Below are 25,364 nucleotides of genomic sequence, written 5' to 3'. Positions count from 1 at the left end.
TCAAACTTGACTCAAAAGTTAAGAGATCTCATTTATATTTCAGAACTCTTTAGAGTCCTTGTCCCCAGTGCAATCACACTGATGGCTCCATATTCCATAAAAGGGGTATAATTTAGTCTAAAACTTTTAGCCAGACTTTTTTTTTATTCGATATATTTTTTATTTACATTTCAAATGATTTCCCATTTTCTGGCCCCGACTCCCTGAAAGTCACATAAGCCCCCTTCACTCCCCCTGTTCTCCCACCCACTCCTTCCCACTTCCCTGTTCTGGTTTTGCCTTATACTGCTTCACTGAGTCTTTCCAGAAACAGGGGCCACTCCTCCGTTCTTCTTGTACCTCATTTGATGTGTGGATTATGTTTTGGGTATTCCAGTTTTCCAGGCTAATATCCACTTATTAATGAGTGCATACCATGATTGATCTTTTGAGACTGGGTTACCTCACTTAGTATGATGTTCTCCAGCTCCATCCATTTGCCTAAGAATTCCATAAATTCATTGTTTCTAATGGCTGAATAGTACTCCATTGTATATATATATATATATATATATATATATATACCACATTTTTTGCATCCATTCTTCTGTTGAGGGATACTTGCGTTCTTTCCAGCTTCTGGCTATTATAAATAGGGCTGCTATGAACATAGTGGAGCCTATATCCTTATTACATGCAGGGGAATCCTCTGGGTATATGCCCAGGAGTGGTATAGCAGGATTTTTTTGGAAGTGAGGTACCCAGTTTTCTGAGGAACCACCAGACTGATTTCCAGAGTGGTTGTACAAATTTGTAACCCCACCAGCAATGGAGGAGTGTTCCTCTATCTCCACATCCTTGTCAACACCTGCTATCTCCTGAGTTTTTAATCTTAGCCATTCTGACTGGTGTAAGGTAAAATCTCAGGGTTGTTTTGATTTGCATTTCCCTGATGACTAAGGAAGTTGTGCATTTTTAAAGATGTTTCTCCACCATCTGAAGTTCTTCAGGTGAGAATTCTTTGTTTAACTCTGTAACCCATTTTTTAATAGGGTTATTTGGTTTTCTGTGGTCTAACTTCTTGGGTTCTTTGTATATATTGGATATTAGCCCTCTATTTAATGTAGGGTTGGTGAAGATCTTTTCCCAATTTGTTGGTTGCCGATTTGTCCTTTTGATGGTATCCTTTGCTTTACAGAAACTTTGTAATTTTATGAGATCCTATTTGTCAATTCTTGATCTTAGAGCATAAGCTATTGGTGTTCTGTTCAGGAACTTTCCCCCTGTACCCATGTCCTCAAGGGTCTTCCCCAGTTTCTTTTCTATTAGCTTCAGAGTGTCTGGCTTTATGTGGAGGTCCTTGATTCATTTGTACTTGAGGTACTAGCTTGGGCAATTGAACAACATAAGGAAGTCAAAGGGATACAAATTGGAAAGGAAGAAGTCAAACTATCATTATTTGCAGATGACATGTTAGTGACCCAAAAACTGCACTAGAGAACTCCTACAGCTGATAAACAACTTCAGCAAAGTGGCAGGTTATAAAATCAACTCAAGAAAATCAGTAGCCTTCCTATACTCAAAGGATAGGCTGAAAAAGAAATTAGGGAAATGACACCCTTCACAATAGCCACAAACAGTATAAAGTACCTTGGGGTGACTCTTACCAAACATGTGAAAGATCTTTATGACAAAAATTTCAAGACTATGAAGAAGGAAGAAGACCTCAAAAAATGGAAAAACCTCCCATTCTCATGGATCAGCAGGATTAATATAGCTAAAATGGCCATTTTGCCAAAAGCAATATACAGATTCAACGCAATACCCATCAAAATCCCAACTCAATTCTTCATAGAGTTAGAAAGTGCAATTCTCAAATTCATCTGGAATAACAAAAAACCCAGGATAGCTAAAACTATTCTCCACAACAAAAGAAATTCTGGGGGAATCAGTATCCCTGACCTCAAGCAATACTACTGAGTAATAGTGTAAAAAACTGCATGGTATTGGTACAGTGACAGTCAGGTGAATCAATGGAACAGGATTGAAGATCCAGAAATGAACCCACACACCTATGGCCACTTGATCCTCGACAAAGGGGCTGCAAACATCCAGTGGAAAAAAGATAACCTTTTCAAGAAATGGTGCTGGTTCAACTGGAGGTCAGCATGCAGAAGAATGCAAATTGATCCATCCTTGTCTCCTTGTACTTAGCCAGACTTTTGTATTTCATGACAAAAATAAAATAGAACACATTGGAATTAATGATAAAGATTGCATAAATTTATATATTTTGATAGTTCCACAAATCATGTTTCTACCTTTAAAGTTTACCTCTATTACTAGCCTTATATTCTCTTGCTTATCTTCTAGTAAATGTCCTCTGATCAATGTAAGCTCACCCCACTCAGCACAACCTTCATTCCATTTTCATTGATACACCACTTACCCTCCCCTGTCCTCACAGAAGTCAGAACCCTTTGTCTCACGTGCCCACATCCGGTGAGGAATTAAGCATCGGTTTCGCCTACAAAATATCAAAAGGATTTTACTCATACTCTTTACTTACAAATTCTTGATTTTACTATCATCATAAACTTCTAATTAATGAATGTATGAAACTATGGCTAATGAATTACTTCGTAAAGACAAATTATGGACATAGAAGAAAATGGGGAAAGGTGAATAAGAAAGGATAATAAGATGAATGTGATCAAAATATATTAAATACATTTATGAAACTTCTTTTGTATAGTGATATGTTAACAAAAGAATTGTTTAAAATGTTATACATCTTCTGAGCAACCTTATGAAGCCACAACAAATACTTTTTAATTAGATAATAAATATTGTCTTATGGAAGATGTTTAATTGCAATTTTCTGCATGCACATTTTATGTTTTTTTATATAGTCCTTGTATGTTATAGTCTATTATATATGGTACTTTATAGTAAAATAATATGATTTATTATATAATTAAGGGAATATCATGATATGTTTAGATAGAAAATGGAATAGAATGTTATACAATATCAATAATACATAGCATTATTTAAGAAAGCATCTTACATTGCTAAACCATAAAAAATTACAATATTGTTTGATATAATCTATTATATAAGGTTCCCTAAAGCAACCAAGGATATTTATTTGCCTTTCATGCTTTATATACATGTACATTTTTATTTGTGTGCATTTTTGTGCACATAGGAGCCACTGTATGCCATGGAAATCGGAGGATAATTTTGAGAGTCAGTTCTCTTTTTCCAACATGTGGATTTCTGTAATTGAGCTCATTGTCATGTTTGTTCACTGAATTATCTTATCATCACTAGACTATTTCTTATACTTAATATTTCATGCAAGCATTGGAAAGTTATATTGCTCACAATGGTTCCATGGAATCTGGATGGTCATTTAAATATGATTTCTATAGCCCTGTCTATGTATCTATGTATCTACATATCTATGTATCTATGTATCTATGTATCTATCTATGTATCTATCTATGTATCTATGTATCTATGTATCTATCTATCTATCTATCATCAATTGATCTTTCTATCTATCTCTTCTATCTATCTATCTATCATCAATTGATCTATCTCTTCTATCTATCTATCTATGATATTCATTAAAATAATTCTGTAAAACTCACTATAAAAATATAAATTCCTATAAATTCTAATGAAGACAAGTTTTCAGAATTAAAAAAGAAGATAGAATTTAAAAAAGGAGATAGAAAATTAATCAATTTAGCAATGAAGTGGCTTATGAATGAACAAACAATCAATATAAAAGGAACACATTTTCCAATTGCATGTCTTATAGAAGGTTAATAACTAAAATATATAAAATAACTAATAAAAATCCTGGAAATCAAGAAAACAACCCAATTAATAAATTAAGAAGAGAACTAAACAGAGAGTTCTGAACAGTGGAAACACAAATGGCTGAATAACCCTTAAAGAAATGTTCAGCATCATTAGCCATCAGGGATGTGCAGATCAAAATAACTTCACAATTTCATCTTAAACCAACCAGAATGGCCAACATCAACATTTTGTTCTCAAAGAGTGGCTCCTTGCTGGTGTGGCTGTGGGGAATGGGGGTCAATTATCCATGGCAGCTGGGATTACAATGTTGTACACACAGTATTGAAATCAGTGTGTGAGCTCATCAGGAAGCTGGGAACAGATCCATCTCAAAATCCAGCTATACCACTTCTGGGCATCTACCAAAAGCATTTACATCTTACTGCAGAGATACTTGCTCATCTATATTCACTGCAGCTCTATTCATAATAGACAACAATGGGAAACACCTAGATATTGCTCATCAGAGAAATGGAAAATAATATGTGGTACATTTACACAATAGAATAATATTCAGATCTTAAAAACAAAAAATATGAAGTTTGCAGGTGAATGGATGAAGACTGGGAAAAAACCCATATTAAGTGAGGTAACCTAGAACATAAAAGACACACTTATTTATTCTCTAGTATGCAAGCAATAAAGCCTCTGATAGGAATGTTGTAGATCACAAAATCATAATCTCTAGGTTTCATGTGCAGGATTATTGGGGAAGGAAACACTTCCCAAGGAAAAGGAAATAGAATATATAGATAGAAAGAGACAGGATGAAAACTGGATTGGCAAATTAAATGGGGAGAATAAAGAAAGATGTGAGGAATAGCTGACACTAAAGACCACTTGAGGCATCATATGGAAGCTTTCTACAGTAGAAACATCTTGAATATATATACATATATGAAGGAACTCTAAATAGAGTCACCAGATAATGAAGGAGACAATGATCCAACTAGAAACCTTTTGCCACTAAGTGAAAACTTCAAGGTCAGAAACAAGTTATGTCTAATTTAGTGACAAATGACATGAATGTTTGTTTACTTAGAGTGTATAGTTTAAAGAGTATTGGTGTTAGGTCTTCTTTGAAGGTCTGATAGAATTCTGCACTGATTCTCTCTGGTCCTGTGCTTTTTTTGGTTGGAAGACTTTCTATGACCCCGTCTATTTCTTTAGGGGTTATGGGACTGTTTAGATGATCTATTTGGACCTGATTTAATTTTGATATTTGGTATCTGTCTAGAAAATTGTCCATTTCCTCCAGATTCTCCAGTTGTGTTGAGTATAGGCTTTAGAAGTAGGATCTGATGATTTTTTTGAATTTCCTCAGTTTCGGTTGTTATATCCCCCTTCTCACTTCTAATTTTGTTAATTTGGATACTTTCTCTGTGCCCTTTGGTCAGTCTGGCTAAAGGTTTATCTATCTTGTTGATTTTCTCAAAGAACCAGCTCCTGGACTCATTGATTCTTTGTATGGTTCTCTTTGTTTCCACTTGATTGATTTCAGCCCTGAGTTTGATGATTTTCTGTCTTCTACTCCTCCTGGGTGAATTAACTTCTTTTTGTTCCAGAGCTTTCATGTGTGCCATTAAGCTGCTAGTATATGCTCTCTCCCATTTCTTTTTGGATGCAAAATGAACAAAAATACAGGAACAAATTTTGAAAAAGGTATACTACTATGATATGGGAATAATGAAAACAATGATGTGGGATAAGGATGTACTCTTACCTAGAAAATTAAGGTACTTTTGCAAGAAAGTACTAAAAGTGAGAAATTCTTGTAACTATTAAATGGAAATAGAATTAAAATCATATCATCAAAATTAAGTTTCAGTAAGTGGTAATTCAGTAAGTGGTAAATATTCTAAATAGGCTAATGACTATGTATTATGTAATAAATACCCTTAGGCTTTCTTTTTACTGTTGTCTTGATTTTTGCATTTCTATGTGATGACATGAAAAATAAATATAGTGTTCAGTGATTCAAAGTATACTTGAGAAATTCCTACAAGGACTTGATATATTTTGAGGAGATGAAACAATACAAGATACAAGCTGTAGTTCTGAACCATGGCTCATAGAAACCCCATGGGACATCATAAGCTCTTGGTTAAACTGGTACTCTGGAATATTTTTTTCAGTTAGACATGCAGTCATGACATAATCATGGGTTCTGTCTCTCCAATGGTTCACCAACAAGCTAGGGATTATTTCTACAAAGAAGAAAAGAACTTAACATACAGAGGAATGGAAGGATTTGTCCTAAATTCTCAAGTTCCAATGTGTAAGTCCTAAGAGCCTGCAAATGGCTCCACATAGCATCCTTTTTTGCCAGTCAGTTATCAGATATCTGTGCTCAGAAGTTCCTAGTGCTGAGGCAGCCTGCACTAGGCATTAGGATTACTGTGGACAGTAATTTTTCTCTGGAAATAACTCAAAACTGGCATTTATAAAAGGTTTTTCAATAGGTAATTTAAAGCAGCACCTTTTAAAGTGATATGTGATTAGTCTAAAATCTACACTACCAGATATAAGTGGCAAAAACAGAGTTTCCCTTTAGAAAGTGTGTCCTAACATGCTCCAATAATGGAGTGAGTTTCCCAGCATTCAAACTAGATAGCTCATTCCACGCCATAATCGTGTCTGACAAAGACATCATAGACCTAATGCATACTACTTTCTGATTATAATGTCCACTCAATATGATACCATTGGTGCATTAGATATTAAGGATTCTGTGGGGTGCCAAGAAAGCAGACCGCATTTGCAATCTAATTTAAATCAAACAATAAAAGAATTGACATAACAACAAAATTTAGTACAGAGAATATTGCTGCCTCTACCATGTAAAAGAGATGTGATTCACTGGATTTTAAAGATAGATATTGGAAATACAGAAGCAATTATAAGTCTATGACTTGTTTTGTTTGGTAGCAGGTCAGAAGACAGATAACTAAGGTACTTGGTTAAGCATGAGAATATAACCATGAGGATAAGAACATGAAAGATGAATTCTTCCTGAGAGAGAGCAGTTGTGTTAACTTGAGAAACACATACAACCATACTATTAACACTAAGAAGCAATAAAAACCACTATCCCTGATCTGAAGGGAAAACACGGGAGTCACAAAGACAGGAGAAATGTAAAAAATCACATCTAAAAAAGAACTATTGAGTACTATAGAGATTTTCTATTCTCTTTGCTGCTATTATATTATATACCTATATATAAGTTCTTGCAAAGCATGTACTTCTGATTACATACATTCTGAAACAAATACAGTTATTAGCATATGGGAGGTAAATTTTAAACATTGTATAAGAAGAGTTTCTAACTACTTTCTACTTTTTGATCCATCAAAGATTAATTTGGAGGAGGGTTACAATTATGAATTTTTCATTTGAACAAACTTAAATATCATAGAGTTTTTATATATATCTAGGAATAATAATGAGTTCTAGGATTTGTGCAGAGACTGTACTACATACACAGAGGAGAAATGCAGAAGTATATATCAGATTTATGTACAGCTTACTCTATGATGCAGTAAGTAATGAGTGATCTTAACTTGGCCTCAGATTACTTTTTAAAAACATTTATCCAGCCATCAGAGTCTCACAACAGGTCTTTACTAATAAAATGGATCCCAGAGGCAATGAACTGAAGAAGGTCCCTTTAGCAATAGTTTCCTCTGAAGCTTCTGGAACATAAACTTACGATATACATAAGTGAAAATATTTACATATTTTAAATATTTTATTTGCTTTCTATGATAAGTCGTTGTGATCATTCTGTAAACATATTGATGAATGGGCTTAAGAAATGTTATATTCTCAGAGATAAGCAGAATGAATGCTTTGTCTGTAGTGCTGTGCCATAAACATGCTCAGCAAATAATAGTAAAGATCTACAATGGGGAGAGAAGAGATTCTTTGGCTCCATTTGCTCAATTCCAAAACAATCACCTTCTTCATCTCTCTTTCCAGGGCCATCTCAGATTAGAGAATGCCTTTCTCCTTCTCCTTGTTGCTGATATCTTAGAGATTTGGACAATAAGGCAATAAGACCCTCAGAGTTAGAAGTTCACTATGTATTTTTAAAAGAGGTCCTACATGTCAAATGGTCATAAGACACATCATCTTCTTCAGTACTGCCTCTACATTCTCACTTTTATACAATATCTGTGCTTGCATTTGGAGAAACTGTCATTCTACACTGTTCAGTGTGCATGATGAATACAACAATCAATGATTTAATGGCATCTTTTGGAACATAAGAATACATCTCTTTTTAATAATGACAACTATTGGACCTAGTGAGTTCATAAGCGTGAGTAATATTGATATCTCCATGAATATCCAAAAGCCTGCCTTGACTTTTCATGTTAAAAATCCATCACTTGATACTCAGAGAAATTTAAATTAATTATCTGAATTTATTATGATGATGATGATGATGATGATGCATATATCCATTAGGAAAATAATATACTATTGATTTATCCAAAATTCAAAATCGCTTTCCTTATAGGATATCTAGGACATGGCTTGGTCCTCAGAGCTATGTTTTCTTTCTGGGACTTGTAAGAAATGTGTCCATTTTCCAGGCCTTTTTAATCTTTGGCCTATTCACTGAAACTATTAATTACATGGAAAAAATTCCAGTTAACCCATTGCTGCATCATTTTAGGTTGCAGGTGTGTCTGAATTGAGGTTGACATCATGGATATTCAGCTATGAAATATGGACACCGACTATTAACTTGCATCATGTGACTCACAGTTTTCATCCAAGAGTAACATTAAATTCAAATGAATGGGATAGCTAATAATGGCCCTCTAATCCTTCACCACCTCCTCCTCAATTCTTCTATTTTGTTTAATTCATGAAATAACTATACCATGGCAAAGAAAGATGCAGTGGCATGGAATAAAATTAGCAGTTATAGTAATTTTAATTGATTATGGCTAAAATATTATAGTATATAGTTTTGAAACTAGAAATGGGGACTTTGTAGCTTAGAATTATTATGAGGTTTAAAAAATAAAGCATATTAACCTGACAATATTAATGGTCCTTGGAAGCTTGTGTATAAAAACATAGAAATCTTCTCTAGTCTCTTTACATGTTCTCCAAAGCAGATAATATGACGAACTTCAACTTACAGGTAAGTTAGGAAGAGATAATACTTCATCATTCAGCTCACGTTTATGTCCATTATAGTAGGGAAATGGAACTTTTTGATTGACAACCTTCTTTCCATTTACCTTTCCTTCTTTGTCGTGTAAACTTCTTTATCAAAAGTAAATAAATAAAAGGATATTCACTAATAGACACAGGAAGCCTGATAACACAGTGGGGTTTGTCATAACGGTAGAAATGTATAGTCGGTGAGTCCTATAAAATATGGAATATTTTTTAAGAGAAATGATATTCGGGCTTTAAATTTTTCTTTCAATTTCTGTAAATTATGTAGATCAAGACATTTACATCCCTTCCATGAGTAGAGCTTAAAAAAATTCAAAGGCTAGTTTATAAGCTTCAGGTTGAATTATCTTGAGTTCAAGAAAGATACTTTGTGTTCTCAAATGTCTGTTCAGTAAGATGGCCTTTGAATAAAGTGAGAAATTAAATGTTAATTTATGTGGTGGCATCATTTAGGTAGTCAACATTCACATTTTTGTGCAATTGATAGTGATTTGGAGAGAGTGAAATAAACTTGTGAGTATTTAGTTCATACCAGTTATGTTCCATACACTTTAAAAAAGAATTTGTGGAATGAATTTGCATATTTTAAACATCTTATTCATTGAGCTACAGTAAATGTCCTAAAATTGTAAAGTATTTTTCATCTATAATTGAGAACTACAGTCTATCCTATAGGTTTTACGTATTTCTATTATATCTGCCTATACAATTGTATGTAAAGCAGCCCTACCCTTGCTTGCCAATGAACATATTTAAGAATCACTGCTCAGAATCTACATCTGATTGATTCTTCCACTGTTGTGTGAAATAAACTTATAATTGAGAGTGGATTTTACATAAAAATGTCAAGATTAATATTTATAATGAGTTGGTCCACACAGGGATTTATTGTATAGGCTAATGATAGTATCATTTTTCAAAACTAGAATTAATTATTTTTTAAGATTCATATATATGTGCATTTGTCTATCTGTGTATGTACATTGACCATATGGTTCCCCAAGTGCTGAATTTAAAGGTAGGTTGAATCGCTTGACATAGTTTGCTGAGAACCAAACTCAGGTCTTCTGCAAGAGCACCAAGTCCTCTTAACCATTGAGCCAACTCTCCAGGCTTACAATTAATTTTTAATCTGTGATACATAATCAATAATTATCAGCAAAATTCAAATGATCTTATTTTCCATCTATGTTTATAGATGCTAGTTAATTTTCAATGAATGAGAAAAATGTTAATTTTTCATTGACTGATTTTTATTACTGTGTGAATCATATAGATGTAATAAAGGAGAGAACATGTGTTTAAGGTATTTTATACTTCGTGTTATTTTTCTCTTGTTATATGTTACTGAGGCCCTGGCAGCTAAGCACAGCTGTGAGAGATTTTTTTTCTTGATTGGATCATTTAAATCTGGGTCATAGCCTTTGCTTTTTGCCTGCTTGCTAACAAGTCCATTCCATCACTGGCATTAGAGACTTTTGGAGGATTCCAACATGTTCTGAGGACTGGTTGAGACATCCAGCCTTGTTCAGTGGATTCTGGTCAATAATTATTGTTCTTGACATTTCTGGTAGTAAATAGCCATTATTGAACTATCTGAATCACAACCTGTAGCCTTGGGGATAGCTTCACCTATTAAAAAAACCTAATTTGATGTTGTGCGTTTTTTCTCCTGTTTGGTTGCTTGGTTGTTTGGTTGACTGACTGGTTGAATTTTTGCCATTTACACACTATCAATTTTACCCATCTTCTTATTTGCATGGTTTCTTTCCTCCTCTCATAGGATGTTAGAGAGTTTATATGCTTCTTTTGCTCTTAAAATTTTACTTTGAAGTTTCATTTATTTCTCTACTATATCTCATTTCCTTATAAATTTGTGAGGACATAACACAAATAGTATTCAAGTAGGACTATACACATTCCTCAATTCTAAACTGGAGAAAATATACTATGAGGAAAAGATTTAAGCAAAGACAGAATGGGGCCATTTGGTAATGCTTTATAAGGTTCTAGTGCCAATAAAGTCTTAGTTTTCTCTTTGCAACGATGTACAAAGGTTAGCCTCTTACACTTGCATAGGTCTATAGTGTGGGTTGTGTTGGCTAGCTCTCCTGCCCAGTTTTTCTTAAAACTAAAGATAAGGCATGGCTCAAATAGACTCTTAAGAAAATAAATTTAAAAGAATTCACTTAAAACTTATGAAGGAGTTTGCTATAAGCACACACACACACACACACACACAATCCCTGTCCGTCTACCATTTGCAGTTTGAAGATTGCACACTGTAACATGTTTTTATAGCTTGTGTGTATATCTCTCTGTTTGTGTGTATCTGTGTATGCATCTGTATGTAAGCATGTGTATGTGCCTGTGTGTATTTGTGTGTGCATATGTGTGTCTGTGTATTTATGTGTGTATGTGTATTTGTGTGTGTGTGCTCTACTTGCTGCTCAAAGAGCAGCAGTTTTGGAAAATTTTATATCTATTGCCTAAAACAAACAAGCCCACAAGAGCTGCTCTGTATGAATCATGTTTTGATGTTTGTTATATCTTCCCAATATCTTCCCTTCCCTCCACATTTGGTCTTTTGGAAAGCCTTGTGTTTTTGTTGTTTCTTTGTGGAAAGTGAACATGGTGTACTGAATAAAAGGTAGGCAAGGTCATCAGCCGCACAGTGTGGGGCAGTGTACGGGGCACATTCCTTACCTCTGAGGCCCAGTTCTATTTCTTCAGTTGTCTTTAGGTTTTTCTAAAGAAGAGTGAAATCTTGCACAGGCAAGTGTGAAAATTAGTTGGCATATTTAAAAATGTGTTTTGTGGCCAGGTACAGTGTAGCACAAGCCCTTACCCCCAGCACTGTGAAAACAAAGGCAAGCCACCATTTCATGTAAAAATTTCTTTCTCCCTTGTTATGTGTTCATGTGCGGTATGGACTCTGAGATTATAGAACTCCATCAAGTAAACCTTCAGAACTCCAGCTCCCTCTTACAATTGGCTACCATGGTGTGGTTAAGCCTTGTGATTATCCTCATTTTTATATCCTTCAATTGATCAAAGATGAGTGGCAAGCTGACTTGATTTCCCTCCTAAATACTGGCTCTGTGGCTGGCTTCCACACTGGAAAACTGGAATTTTTTGTCTTCTCCTTCACTTCTAATTTTGCAGTTAGTAGTTTTCTATGATATGCAATTCCCTAAAGCACCAAAGAAGAACTGTTAACTTTCATTTTTTTTCAATTCATTTCTAAAGATGATCAGACATATCAGAGATTGCATTTTTGTTTGTGCTTGAAGTTGGAGAACCTCAGTTGCTCTTTACAATTTAAAGTAACACATACAGTTATTTTTACACTGTATTTACCCTGTATGAATATTATTATGATAGTTTCTCATTTTATTTCTTTTTTGTAACTGCATTAGATAATTTATTTATTTTAAATCATATTGATTGATATGTTGGCTGTTTCTCCTACATTTTTAATTACTTTGAATGTTCTTTTACTATACTTGTACGATATGCCTGTGTGCACGTGTGTGCGGACACACAAGTGGTTTAGGTGTTACATTTTACAAGCAGAATTGCGTGGACTCAAGGTATAAAATATTTAACCATTCCCAGCTTCTCTTACAATTATATGTACTACTATCACATAGAGAAAGAATTAACCTACAAATATCTTTGTATGAACAATGGGGCATTCTTTCTATCTTTGTTCCTTTTAACTTGTGGTCCACTGCTGAACAGACCAGAATGTCAATAACCAAAAGACTTTATGTAAAGCTGAACTTCAGGTTGGAGAACATGGTAAATAATGGAGAAATGCTAATGAGTGTAAGTGAAAGAAAATCAAGAAAGAAATTAGTATGCCAACTTTTGTGACTGTCAACAATCTTTAGATGTGTCCATAGATGTATTTTCCTGACATATTTAATAAATGTTACTGTCATGCATAACTCATCAACTTCAATTTTTGCTGCTCATATACTCCTGGTTGTAGAGCCAATCAATGGATCATGGTCAACCAACTAAGAGACATACCCTTAGAGAAAACCGACTCTCCTCCAACCTCCTGGAAGCCATCAGTTCTTCATAGCTCATCAAAAGAATGAGTGACTGGGAAGTAGGGAATGGTGGGTGGATCTGGGAGGAGTTAGAGAAGAAGTTGGGAGTTAATACATCAAATTATAGTATATGAAATTCTCAAAATATTAATAAAGGCATTTAAAAATTCTTTTGATGTCAATGATGAAATTACACATTGATTTATTAAATTTTTAAAGCATTGATGTCTTTTCATTATTTAAAATCTTACCAGTTTGGCATTTATTTACATTCTTATTTTCTCTCTATCTTCCACTATTACTATAATTGCTTTTTGCTACAATTTATAAGAATAATAATACTTATATATATATTAATTATCATGTAATATATTATATAACTATAATATGTTAATAAATGTATGTAAATAATGTTGATTTATTTATATGTGTATGTATAAACTTACATACACATATAAAATTTCCTGATACTAAACTTCTGGCTTAGACAATATGTACAAGTTGTATTTCTTTAGTGCATCATCAATTGATATACATTCCTTAGAACATTTAATTTTCTACACATTGTGTTTTCAACTTCTATCCAGTGAATTTTGACTATGTATTCTTTTTGAATACCATAGTACCTCCCTTGGCTTATACACAAGGTTCTTTCTTACCCAATACACTTTTTTCATTGGATGAACATGTAAATTGTACTTCACAAAGCTGTAGTTTACTGTTTTCTTTCCACTCAATCTCTTTGATAGCTTTCAAACAATATATCAAATCAAAAATATGAGAAACAAATCCTGTCTGATTCTCATTATATTTCATTTTATTGATGTAAATTGAGATTGTTATAAGATATATACAAGTTTTACTTGCATTGCTGGTGAATTACTTTTCTATTTCTCTCTTATTTAAGACATCTGTTGAGCTTTAGTCTCTGTATCATTTCAATTTATATTAATAACCGGCATTGATTTTATTCTAAAGTCCTTCCTTAACATTTTTCCTTTTTATGCGAGGCAATTTTCATACAATTTTATGTTAAAAAATATTTGATAGTCTTTTCCATCTTACAGATTAACCTAAATACTTTTGGATTAAGTAAATTGCTGTTATATTTTCAAAATTTCTCTAAAGTTTTATTTTTTCTACCTGTATTTGATGATTTTCCTCTTTTCTTCTATTTTATCTGAGAACTATTATTTTCATTGCTTAATTATAGAATGTATAGAAAAAAATCTAAAACTGTGCAGTCATGCATAATATTTGCACAGGTCCTAGCTCTATATCTATCCACTGTCCTTCTGCCACTTTTTAAAGTTATTTCTAATTCATTATTTTCATGCAAGTGACAAAAACATAATGATAGATATTAATTAAATAAATTTACATGCATTCTACAAATTGTTGTATTCTTTATTAAACAAAGAGTATTGAAGGTTTAGATGGCTACCATATTTGTTGGTTTGTTTCCAATTGGACAGTAATTAAGAGAACGTTCAACTTTTTCTTTTAGATGTATAATTCCATTGCTTTTTTAGTATAATTGCAGAGATGTGACATTCTTACTATTATGTGATGCTATCCTATTTAATTTTCCAAAAAGTAAAATATGGCCACCAGCAATTGTTCTCAAATCACTAGCCTTTCAACTTCTGAAAATACTAATCTACTTCCTGTCTTTATGATTTTCTAGCACGATATAGAATACTAGTGATGGGAAGGGAATTGCCTTTTGCAATTCTAACTAGGGAAGAAATTTTAGTTTCCATTCATGAATACATTAGCTGTCGTTTCACGTGTACACCCTTAATCAATTTGAGGTTGCCTTTTAAGATTTTGTGTGCTTTTCATCATGAAAGTGTATGAGATTGTGTGAAAAAGATCAGCACGTTGATTTTCATTTTCATTTCATCCATGAGATAATTTCCATTAATTCAACTGTGATGCTACACTTTGCATTAATCCCACTGGTTAATAATCATTAATTATTACAATGAGTAATCATTGTGTTGTAGATTGCTGCAATGTTCATATTTGAATGACTGTTGATCTATGGTATTGTTCTGTTGTTCTGCCTTTAATATGAAGTGAAACATTTGGCCTCTAGTCATGAGTCTTCACTATGATCCTATTTTATGACTATGTTGACCTCAGTAGTTATAAGACTGTTTAAGTTTTACTTATTGTCTTCTTCACAGATTTTTAGTCAGTTTCTCTCTTTTTCCATCCCATCTAGGTTTTGAACTTAGTCCACAGTTACTTATAATATCTCTATTCCTTTTCATTTCTGCAAAATCAAAGCCATTAACATCCTTCTATTCATTACTCTACTGATCTAAGTTCTCTGTCATTTCTTTACTAAGAGCTAAAAGTCTTGCCAATAACATTTGCCAATTCAGAGTCAAGTTTTAGTGGTGTTGAATTTATTGGTTTTCAAGTTTGTGTCTAATATCTAAATTAAATTCTATCATTTCGTCTCCTCACTTTGGATTTAGTTTAGTTTCACATTTCTAGTTATTTAAAGTGAGCAGTCATTGTGGTCTATTCTTGGGTTGATCTTTTTTTCTACGTTAATATGGACATTTGCTGCTAAAATATTTCTCCTGCGTATGTGTGGCCTGGATCTAAGAAGTCTTCCAAGGGGGTCTTGTATTGAAGGTGTGGCTCCAGTGTGTGGAGCTACCAGAAGGGTGTATATCCTTGGAGAAAGGACACTTGAGACATTGCTTTGAACAAGAAACCTGGACGCCTTAGTCTTTCTGTATCTCAGGGCATCCCAGCACCCCTGTGAGCAAAAACTTCTCCTAGTGCTCCAGACACAGTGTTCTTTCATCCTACATTTCCCAAAGCAACCAGACTTCTTTTTTTTGTCTTTTATTTATTTTTTATTCGATAAATTTTTTATTTACATTTCAAATGATTTCCCATTTTCTGCCCCCCCACTCCCCGAAAGTCACATAAGCCCCCTTCCCTCCCGCTGTTCTCCCACCCACTCCTTCCCACTTCCCTGTTCTGGTTTTGCCTTCTACTGCTATACTGAGTCTTTCCAGAACCAGGGGCCACTCCTCTGTTCTTCTTGTACCTTATTTGATGTGTGGATTATGTTTTGGGTATTCCAGATTTCCAGGCTAATATCCACTTATTAGTGAGTGCATACCATGATTGATCTTTTGATCTGGGTTACCTCACTTAGTATGATGTTCTCTAGCTCCATCCATTTGCCTAAGAATTTCATGAATTCATGTTTCTAATGGCTGAATAGTACTCCATTGTGTATATATACCACATTTTTTTGCATCCATTCTTCTATTGAGGGATACCTGGGTTCTTTCCAACTTCTGGCTATTATAAATAGGGCTGCTATGAACATAGTGGAGCATATATCCTAAATACATGCTGGGGAATCCTCTGGGTATATGCCCAGGAGTGGTATAGCAGGATCTTTCAGAAGTGATGTGCCCAGTTTTCTGAGGAACCGCCAGACTGATTTCCAGAGTGGTTGTACCAATTTGCAACCCCACCAGCAGTGGAGGAGTGTTCCTCTTTCTCCACATCCCTTGCCAACACCTGCTGTCTCCTAAGTTTCTAATCTTAGCCATTCTGACTGGAGTAAGGTGAAATCTCAGGGTTGTTTGATTTGCATTTCCCTGATGACTAATGAAATTGAGCATGTTTTAAGATGTTTCTCTACCATCCGAAGTTCTTCAGGTGAGAATTCTTTAACTCTGTAACCCATTTTTTAATAGGGTTATTTGGTTTTCTGGGGTTTAACTTCTTGAGTTCTTTGTATATATTGGATATTAGCCCTCTATCTGATGTAGGGTTGGAGAAGATCTTTTCCCAATTTGTTGGTTGCCGATTTGTCCTTTTGACAGTGTCCTTTGCCTTACAGAAACTTTGTAATTTTATGAGGTCCCATTTGTCAATTCTTGATCTTAGAGCATACGCTATTGGTGTTCTGTTCAGGAACTTTCCCCCTGTACCAATGTCCTCAACGGTCTTCCCCAGTTTCTTTTCTATTAGCTTCAGAGTGTCTGGCTTTATGTTGAGGTCCTTGATCTATTTAGAGTTGAACTTAGAACAAGGAGACAAGGATGGATCAATTCTCATTCTTTTGCATCCTGACCTCCAGTTGAACCAGCACCATTTGTTGAAAAGGCTATCTTTTTTCCATTGGATGCTTTCAGCCCCTTTGTTGAGGATCAAGTGGCCATAGGTGTGTGGCTTCATTTCTGGATCTTCAATCCTGTTCCATTGATCAGCCTGCCTGTCCCTGTACCAATATCATGCAGTTTTTAACACTATTGCTCGGTAGTATTGCTTGAGGTCAGGGATACTGATTCCCCAGAATTTCTTTTGTTGTTGAGAATAGTTTTAGCTATCCTGGGTTTTTTATTATTCCAGATGAATTTGAGAATTGCTCTTTCTAACTCTATGAAGACTTCTACAAGACAAAAATGCTTATTTCCTACACAGCACTGTGCATCACCGGTTTGCAAGTGAACATTACGGTAACTTTGCTTTTCTTTTGATTGAACTTGAAGTGTACTTTTCTTTCTTCTGTGAGCACTTAGCTATTTAGAAGAATTCTTTTTAATTTTCAGGATGTTGACATTTCCATCATTTCTCTTATTACCATACGACTCGTATGACTGGATTTCATTGTAATGTGAGAGATTGCTTGATCTGTGGTTTTTTAGATAAAACAAGAAGAGTAGCTATTAACTGTGAAAACTAGATGCAGAGATTTTTCTTTGGTAACAAAAAAATTAGCACGAGGCAATCTGTTCAAAATGTTGAAGGTAAATATTGCTTGTCAGGTAATTTTTCCCAAATATGATGGTTTATTTTAATGATTTGATTGATGTAGAGGGTGAGGTGCTCAAACTTTCTATTAAAGTATATTCTGGTCTTTGGAGATTAAGCCCTGGTAGAGAGCCCTTGATGTTGGTGAGGAATTACATGGTTTCTACCTGTCTCATAAAGCACCCAGGCCTGCATCATGGACTTTCACCACCGATCTGGAGGCAAAGCTGGGAATGGGGGTGTAGCCTCCTCCTCCTAGAGCAACTAGGGCAGGAGAGAAGCCTGTGGAAACTGGCCCTGGAAACTGTCAGCATCAACAAGGACCCTTATTTTATTTTATTTTATTTTATTTTATTTATTTTTTCTTTATTTACATTTCAAATGATTTCCCCTTTCCTGGTTCCTCCCTCCCTGAAAGTCTCTCTCCCTTCCTCTGTTCCCCAATCAACCCCCTTCTGCTTCCCTGTCCTGGTATTCCTCTACACTGCTTCATTGAGCCTTTCCAGGACCAGGGTCACTCCCTCCTTCTTTGAGACCCTTATTTTATGAAGAACCACCTGGGATCCTATGAGTGCAAACGTTGCCTGACTCTGCATAACCATGAGGGGAGCTACCTGGCCCATACCCCAGGGAAGAAACGTCAGACTAACTTGGTCTGGTTAGCTGCCAGGAAGGCCATAGGAGCCCCTTGCCCAGCCTGCACTGGAGAAGGTCAAGGTGGAGGTGAAGAAGTTTGTGAAAATTGGCTGCCTTAGCTACAAAGTACACAAACAGAGGGACACAGAGATGGCCTAGCAGAGCCTGCTGTTCCAGGTTGACTACCCGGAGATTACAGAGGGTATCATGCCACACTACCATTTCATGTCTGCCTATGTGCAGAGGATCGAGGCCCTGGACCACCACTGTCAGTAGCTGCTCGTGGCTGCTGAGCCCTATGAGACCATTGACTTAAAGCTGCCGAGCCTGGAGATTGACAAGGCTGAGGACAAGTTTTGGACCCACTGGAACAGAAAGACCAAGCAGTATTTTCTTCAGTTCCACTTTAAGAAGGAGAAGCCCCAGGTTCCTCCCAGCCTCTCATCAAGACTCCCAGACTTCGAGAAGGCTCCACTCCACACTCAGGAATGGACTGCCTGCTTGCCTGCCTCTCCCTGATGGGTTGACCCCACCCCTACCTGTTGGCCTGTCTCTTCCTCCTATGTCCCCCTATTGGCCCTGCTCCCTCTGTGCCCCAGATGCTCCCACCAGCTCCTGTGGTGCACCCCTCAGCCCCAGTAGTACACCCACTGACATCAGGGTCCCATTCCCGAGCCCCTGGAATGGACCCACCAGCACCTGGAATGCACGGACTGTCTCCAGGTGTGTACTCACCAGTTCCAGGTGTGCAACCCCTAGCCCCAGGGATTCACCCGCCAGCCCCAGGGGTCTATCCTCCTCCTTCAGCTGTAATTCATCCTCGGGCTCTGGGGTTCACCCATCCATTCCTGCCCCTGATATATACCCCTAGCCCCTGGGATCCACCCTCAGACACCAGACCTACACCCCCAGCCTTCTCCTAGAGTCCACCCTGCTGCCCTGGGGGGTCCACCCTCAGCCTTCAGGGGTTCACTTCTCAAATCCTGGGGTGCACCCTGGTTCTATGTCCCCATTGCTAAGGCCCCCCACTTCCCTCAGATGGCTCTGGGAACGTGCCTCTAGGGCATGCCTCCCCCAGGCAACTGAGCAGTCCTCCCACCAGCCTCTGTGGTCTGTGTGGTCTTTTCTCATGGCCAGTCCTTGGAAGGTTTCCTATTTTGTCCTGTCCTGAGCCTATTACAGCTTTCCGCCCATGGAAAAAAATAAAGTGCCTTCTATCCATGTTCCTATGGAACTCACAATAGAAACTGGCCGACTGAGTATATTACCTTCTCGCTTAGCTACGGATGGTTCTTCTTCAGTCAACTGAAGGCATCGATAGAACTACACGTTTAATTTTTCAGTGCATATGGGTAGTCCCATAATCCTTAGTTTGATATTTTGTCTGTTTTGGCTAAGTGTCTGAATGTGGGTCTGTGTACTGGAGGCTTTCTATGGAAATCTCTGGTCCAGTTGGGTGTGAGGGTTCAGGCAAAGGGGAGAGAGTTCAAGCAGGAAGGGAAAAGACTTGGGGGAGTCTTCTCCACCACCTCTGCTGCTGCAGCTGTCTCCACCTCTGTTCCTGCCATTGCAGTTTCAGTCACTCTAGCTGAGGCAGGCCAGGCTGGGCTGGGAGGAGAAACTGACTAGCCAGTGAGGAGTGCTGGGAGCTTCTGGAGGCATTCTGGGCGAGCAGACCTCTTCCCAAGTGGTAGTGTTACAGCTCTTATGACAGAAGCTCTCAGATAGGAGTAGTTCTTACAAACCTTTATTCTTCCTGGATAGGATTCTTATATACAATTTTGGGGTAGGTCAGGTTCTGACAAAAGTTACTTCTCATTGTCTTGGTCTGAGAGCTTGGAGATACCTTATCTGCATGGGGGAGGGCTTGAGGTGATGTTCCTATGTGCCTGATGGCCACAGACCTCTCCACAGAGGGATGTGGAGAGCTGTATGTGACAGGACCAGGGGGCCCAAGGGGTGAGACCAAATGCCTACTGTCCTTTGCAGGCTACAGTCACTTACTGGGTCACCGGGTTTTAAGCCTGAGCTCGACCAGTTACCAGGTTGCCTAAGCCCACCACCCCACATCTGAATGTGTGATACTGTTCAAGTAGGACATCTCCATAGCATCATTAGGTGGCAAAATTATTGTCTTATACATTTGATAGTCTCCATTTACAATTTTGAACTATTTAGTAATGGGTATACTTTTGAAAGCCAGTGTTTAAATTCTAGCAGGATATAAGTGACATTTTGATTAAATAGATCCAGGTCAAATCAGAAACAAAGAGGTAAGGTCTGTTACAAAGCCTCAACTCTGGCAAACTCCATCTCCTCCAGGAAGTCCCCTGTTAGCCATATCTTTAACACATGGGCTTGGCAACACTCAAGATTCAGAGAACACATCCTCTTCCTTGCCATTATTTTTGCCAAGATTGTACCCTTCTACCGCTGGCTTCTGGGGACTTAGACCTTCATCTTTCAGGTTTCTGGGTAAGCTTGAATGTGTTGTAGATAAAAATGTCAAATACCCATAAAGAGAAAGAAAATAAAAAGATTGGATATGTTTTTTTTTTAAAGCAAATAATTCACCAACAAACACTTAATATCAGAACTGAATCAAATCAGTATAATACACAGGGGTACTAACCTGCAATATTCATTATGTCAGTATTCCACTATCTAAATGGATAATTCCTACCCTGGTTGATCTACCTCAAAGCAGCATGGGTAAAAGCTTTCTGTAAGCTGAGCCAATCGAAATGATTGTCTTTGATACTCCTAATTTTAAAGTTAAAAAGCGTGCTTAGATACAAATGACCCCAAATGCTTGAAAGAGTGTATAGTCTTTGTAAGAGCATCGTTTTTAAAGCAGAAAAATGCCTGTTCCAATCCTTTGAAAATGTGTGTGAAGCAGCCAGAGAGCTGTTTCTTCGCCTTTGCCAACATATTTTCCCCCAAAATGAGGTGTCCGCGTGTTCAGCCAATCAAATAAACTGTCTGGCTGAACATCCAAAGGTGCTTTAAAATTCAGTAAATAGTACTAATCACTTCCATTTCAGTATTGATATTAAAGGCCCTATTCATGCCAGGAAAAAAGTGGAATGCAGCTGTTCTCTGCTTTCCTTTCGCATTTGTATGTGGGAGCTTGCATAATGAGAAATATGCCTGTATTTTGTGTTCATCTGTATTGAAGAGGTTTAGCCCAGGCCTGCACAAAGACACCGTGGTGAGATGGGAACTTGAAAGAGTGCAGTGCTTTCGACTCTGGAGTGGGGCTGCGTGAAGAGGGGGAGGGAGGATTCTGGGTTTCTTTCTTCTTTTCTTGTGAGAACATCAAATACATTTGAACATTCCATGAGCACATACTTGTTTGCTGCTGTTAAGGCATCTTTGCAAACATCTCAGAACTATGCTGGGCTTAATCCTAAGCTTTAGGGGTCTAGTGCATCCATGGATTTCTAGAGCAATTGAACACATTTTGAAGGAGAATTCAAAATTGCGTTCTTATTGATTCATTGATGCAGCACTAAACAAGTGCCTACTAGCATGAGATTTTACTTTTAGAAATGTCTTTAATCCTTTGAAACAATAAATCAAAATTTTTGTTCTTCATTGATTCAAGTAGTTCATTGTGGATTGTATTAAACACTCAGTTCTATTGCTGCACTCATTTAATTTGGTGCATACATATACTTGTCCTTTTGGGTTTTCATTAAAAACAGCCTGATTCTCAACAAATATAATATATAACAAAATGTGCCTTTCTTTCTTTAATCTTTGCTCATTTATCATTATAATTTGCACAATGATACTAACTTGATTTTGCTAGAACAGAAATTACAACTAGATGTTTCTTTGTTCTTTAATATGGGGAAAAGAATAAGATGCTTTTCAAACACCATCTGTTTGCTAGAATTCTTCCTTTGTGCAAAAGACTGGATAGTTTAGATCTTAAGTGTCTCCCAAAAGGCCTGTGTGTTTATGGGCTAACTTTCTGGATTTTATCATAGAAATGTGCTAAAAGTGTAATGTGAAACCTTGGGTATGGTCTTGTGGTCATTGTATAGCTACCCTATATGGTATCGTAGGACCCTGGTACTGCTTTTTTCTCTCTTGAAGCTAACAGTTTTCCTCCACTAAACATGTTGTACTATTATTCACAGTCACAGCACAGACCAACCATTGGCCAAAATGTCCAAGCCTATGAATAAAAATAAATATCTCCTTTTATCTACTCCTGGTAAACTTATATTTTAAATATATTTTGTTATATTAACAGAAACCCAAAATAAAGTCTAAATTTTTCTTTTGCATTAGATGAAAAAAATCCCTAATAATACGTTTTGATAAAATTTTCAGATCTTTCAGATGATATTTTTGATGAGTTGCGGAAGTAGAAAATAATTTGTTTTGCATTTCTTCACCTTTGTGTTCCTGAGCCTAGAGCATGTCAGGGTCATCTGGTGTATTTTATGTTTTTAATCCACTTACTTTGCCCCAATGCACAGACTGGCCTTACTTGACATATGAGCTAGTAATAGAGCAGATTGCATAGTATTTTTATTCCAAAAATCCTAACTCTTCTGGTGTTCTGACTCTACTGTCTACTTTAAAGTTCAGGTAAAGCACTCAGACCCCGCCCCGCCCCCTCCCCCGGCCTAATGAATGTACAGCCAGATTCCAAACCTGGGAATCTTTTCAATGACATAGTGCATTCTGTCATCCAATTCATTCTCATTTCCACTCCTTTACCAGCACTCCTACCTCCTACACCACCTCTGCAACTACTACACTTCCTTATATGCTCCCTGGAGTGGACACTCTTCCATCTTCTTCATTTTCTAAGTCAACATGGATGATCTAATAGATAAAAGATCTTACTACATGTTTGATAATGGCCAAATGTTATTCTGGACACAAAGGGAAACAATCCAAATAAAGTGCATGCCATAGCTTATCCCAACAATTCTTTTCCTAAACTGCACATCTATTAATATCTTTGGATGCCATCATTCTGTGTGCCAAAATCAAGGCTTTCTCCCATACCCTGATATTTTGTCACATTAGAATCAATAAATCTTCCCACATTTTGTTTTATTATATTTCTTTCAACAAAGTAGTCTTTCATCTAGTTAAGCCAACCATTCTAACACACACACACACACACACACACATCATTATACATACACACTCAAACACATACACACACATTCTTCCAACAAAGTAGTCTGGCATCTAGTCAAGCCAACCATTCTAACATACACACACACACACACACACACACACACACACACAGACACACACACACATACACATGTGACAAAGTTTGTCTATCCTGAGTTTTCATACCCCAACTGAAAGTTATCTGAAATTAAATTGTTTTGTATTAATTATTTTTGTACTGGATATTGAACCTTATGCATGCAAAATAAGTTACCTACAACTTGAGATATATATCTTCAATTCCTTCTTTATTTAAAAAAAATTCTTTGCGACAGCATCTCATTGTGTACCCTAGGCAAACCTTGACATTGCCATCCTCCTGCCTTAGCCCTTCTAGGAACTGCAATTTCAGACATGAACCAATAGGCCTGGATCAACATCATAGTTTTGCTGTGTAATGCTCAAGTAAAACTTCTCGAGGTAATGAAGTTCACCATACCTAGACTGCCTCTCTATGACAGAGAAGCTGTAAGAGCCAGGTTATATTTGCCATGAGACAGTGCCTTCTAAAGAGAAAACAGAACAGGAAATGGGGAAGGTAGGGGGAATTTGAAAGGGTATGAGGGGGACTGAAAGATGAGTACTGTTAAGACACAGTGTATGAAATTCTCTAAGGATTAAATAAGTATTTATATGCAAAAGGAAAGTAGTGTGTTCTACCTTTTTGGTTGATGCCAGAACATTTTATTTGTTGCTTGTTCCTGGTCTTTTGATTCTTAATGGATTAGTCCTGGGAATGTTTTCACTGTGTATTTATTCTAGATAGTTTAACCGTCTGAATATGAGGATTCAGCCTCTTTCATGTAAACACTTTGATGTACAATTTCATGAAAGGTCCTATATTTCCATTTACCTTAGTTATTCTATGAATTTGGCAACTATGTGTATATATATATATATATATATATATATATATATATATATATATATATATATATATATAGAAAGAGAGAGAGAGAGAGTTGATTATTGTTAGCATGAAAGTGATTCTATGCCAATGCGTATGTATACACAATTTATTCAAGTACATACAATCTGTGGGTTAAGTACAGACTTGCAGGGATCTTGTGAGAGTTTTGATGCACTTGAGTTCTGAAGTTTATAAGTGGAGGGAATTGGTTTTGATCCATGAGCCGACCTGGTTTCCCTTTCTTTAATCACAAAGCTCTCTGAAAATACATCCCTTATTCAGCAAAAACCATCTATGCCCTGGACTCTTTTCCACTTTACCTCCAGCCTGGGCACTGGGAAATGGGAGACTTCTAATCTTGGACTATGGGCATGATGCCTTACAAAAAGTTAAATTCCTGAAGATTAAGTGGCTGGTTCCAGGTGGCATGAGCCCCCAAACAGAGCTCAGATATTGGGTATAGAGATGAGACACTCACAAGCAACTATTCATAGAGTTTATACAGGTCTTGCCGTATGCAGCCTGGTGGATTCCTGTAGAACCCTCTTGCTATGCTTTTCAACCTCTGTTGAGTACATGGCAGACAGCATGTAGACGAGAATATTCAAGGAAACTCTTGATAGTGTTTTGTTGCCAACTGAAAATCTCTTGTCTTAGAACACTTTAAAGTGATTTATCTTAAGTAGTCACAA

The 25,364-nt window shown here is 36.5% G+C and overlaps 1 long non-coding RNA gene and 1 pseudogene across 1 annotated transcript in view; one reads left to right on the top strand and one right to left on the bottom strand.

Moving 5' to 3' along the window:
- Positions 1-585: 585 nt before the first annotated feature.
- Positions 586-25,364, bottom strand: part of LOC127679813 (uncharacterized) — a 47,398-nt gene continuing 22,619 nt past the window's right edge. The window contains exons 2-4 of the long non-coding RNA XR_007976908.1: positions 13,096-13,197; positions 2,429-2,506; positions 586-2,198 (exon numbers count right to left, since the gene is read on the bottom strand). This is a non-coding gene — a long non-coding RNA (uncharacterized LOC127679813). The remainder of the gene's footprint in view (positions 2,199-2,428; positions 2,507-13,095; positions 13,198-25,364) is intronic.
- On the top strand, positions 18,115-19,640 carry LOC127679812 (splicing factor 3A subunit 2-like; annotated as a pseudogene).

This window comes from Apodemus sylvaticus, chromosome 3, assembly GCF_947179515.1.
Source record: "Apodemus sylvaticus chromosome 3, mApoSyl1.1, whole genome shotgun sequence".
Taxonomy (NCBI): Eukaryota; Metazoa; Chordata; class Mammalia; order Rodentia; family Muridae; genus Apodemus; species Apodemus sylvaticus.
The sequence above is the reverse complement of the archived record's forward strand: the minus strand, read 5'-3'. Positions and strand labels throughout refer to the sequence as shown.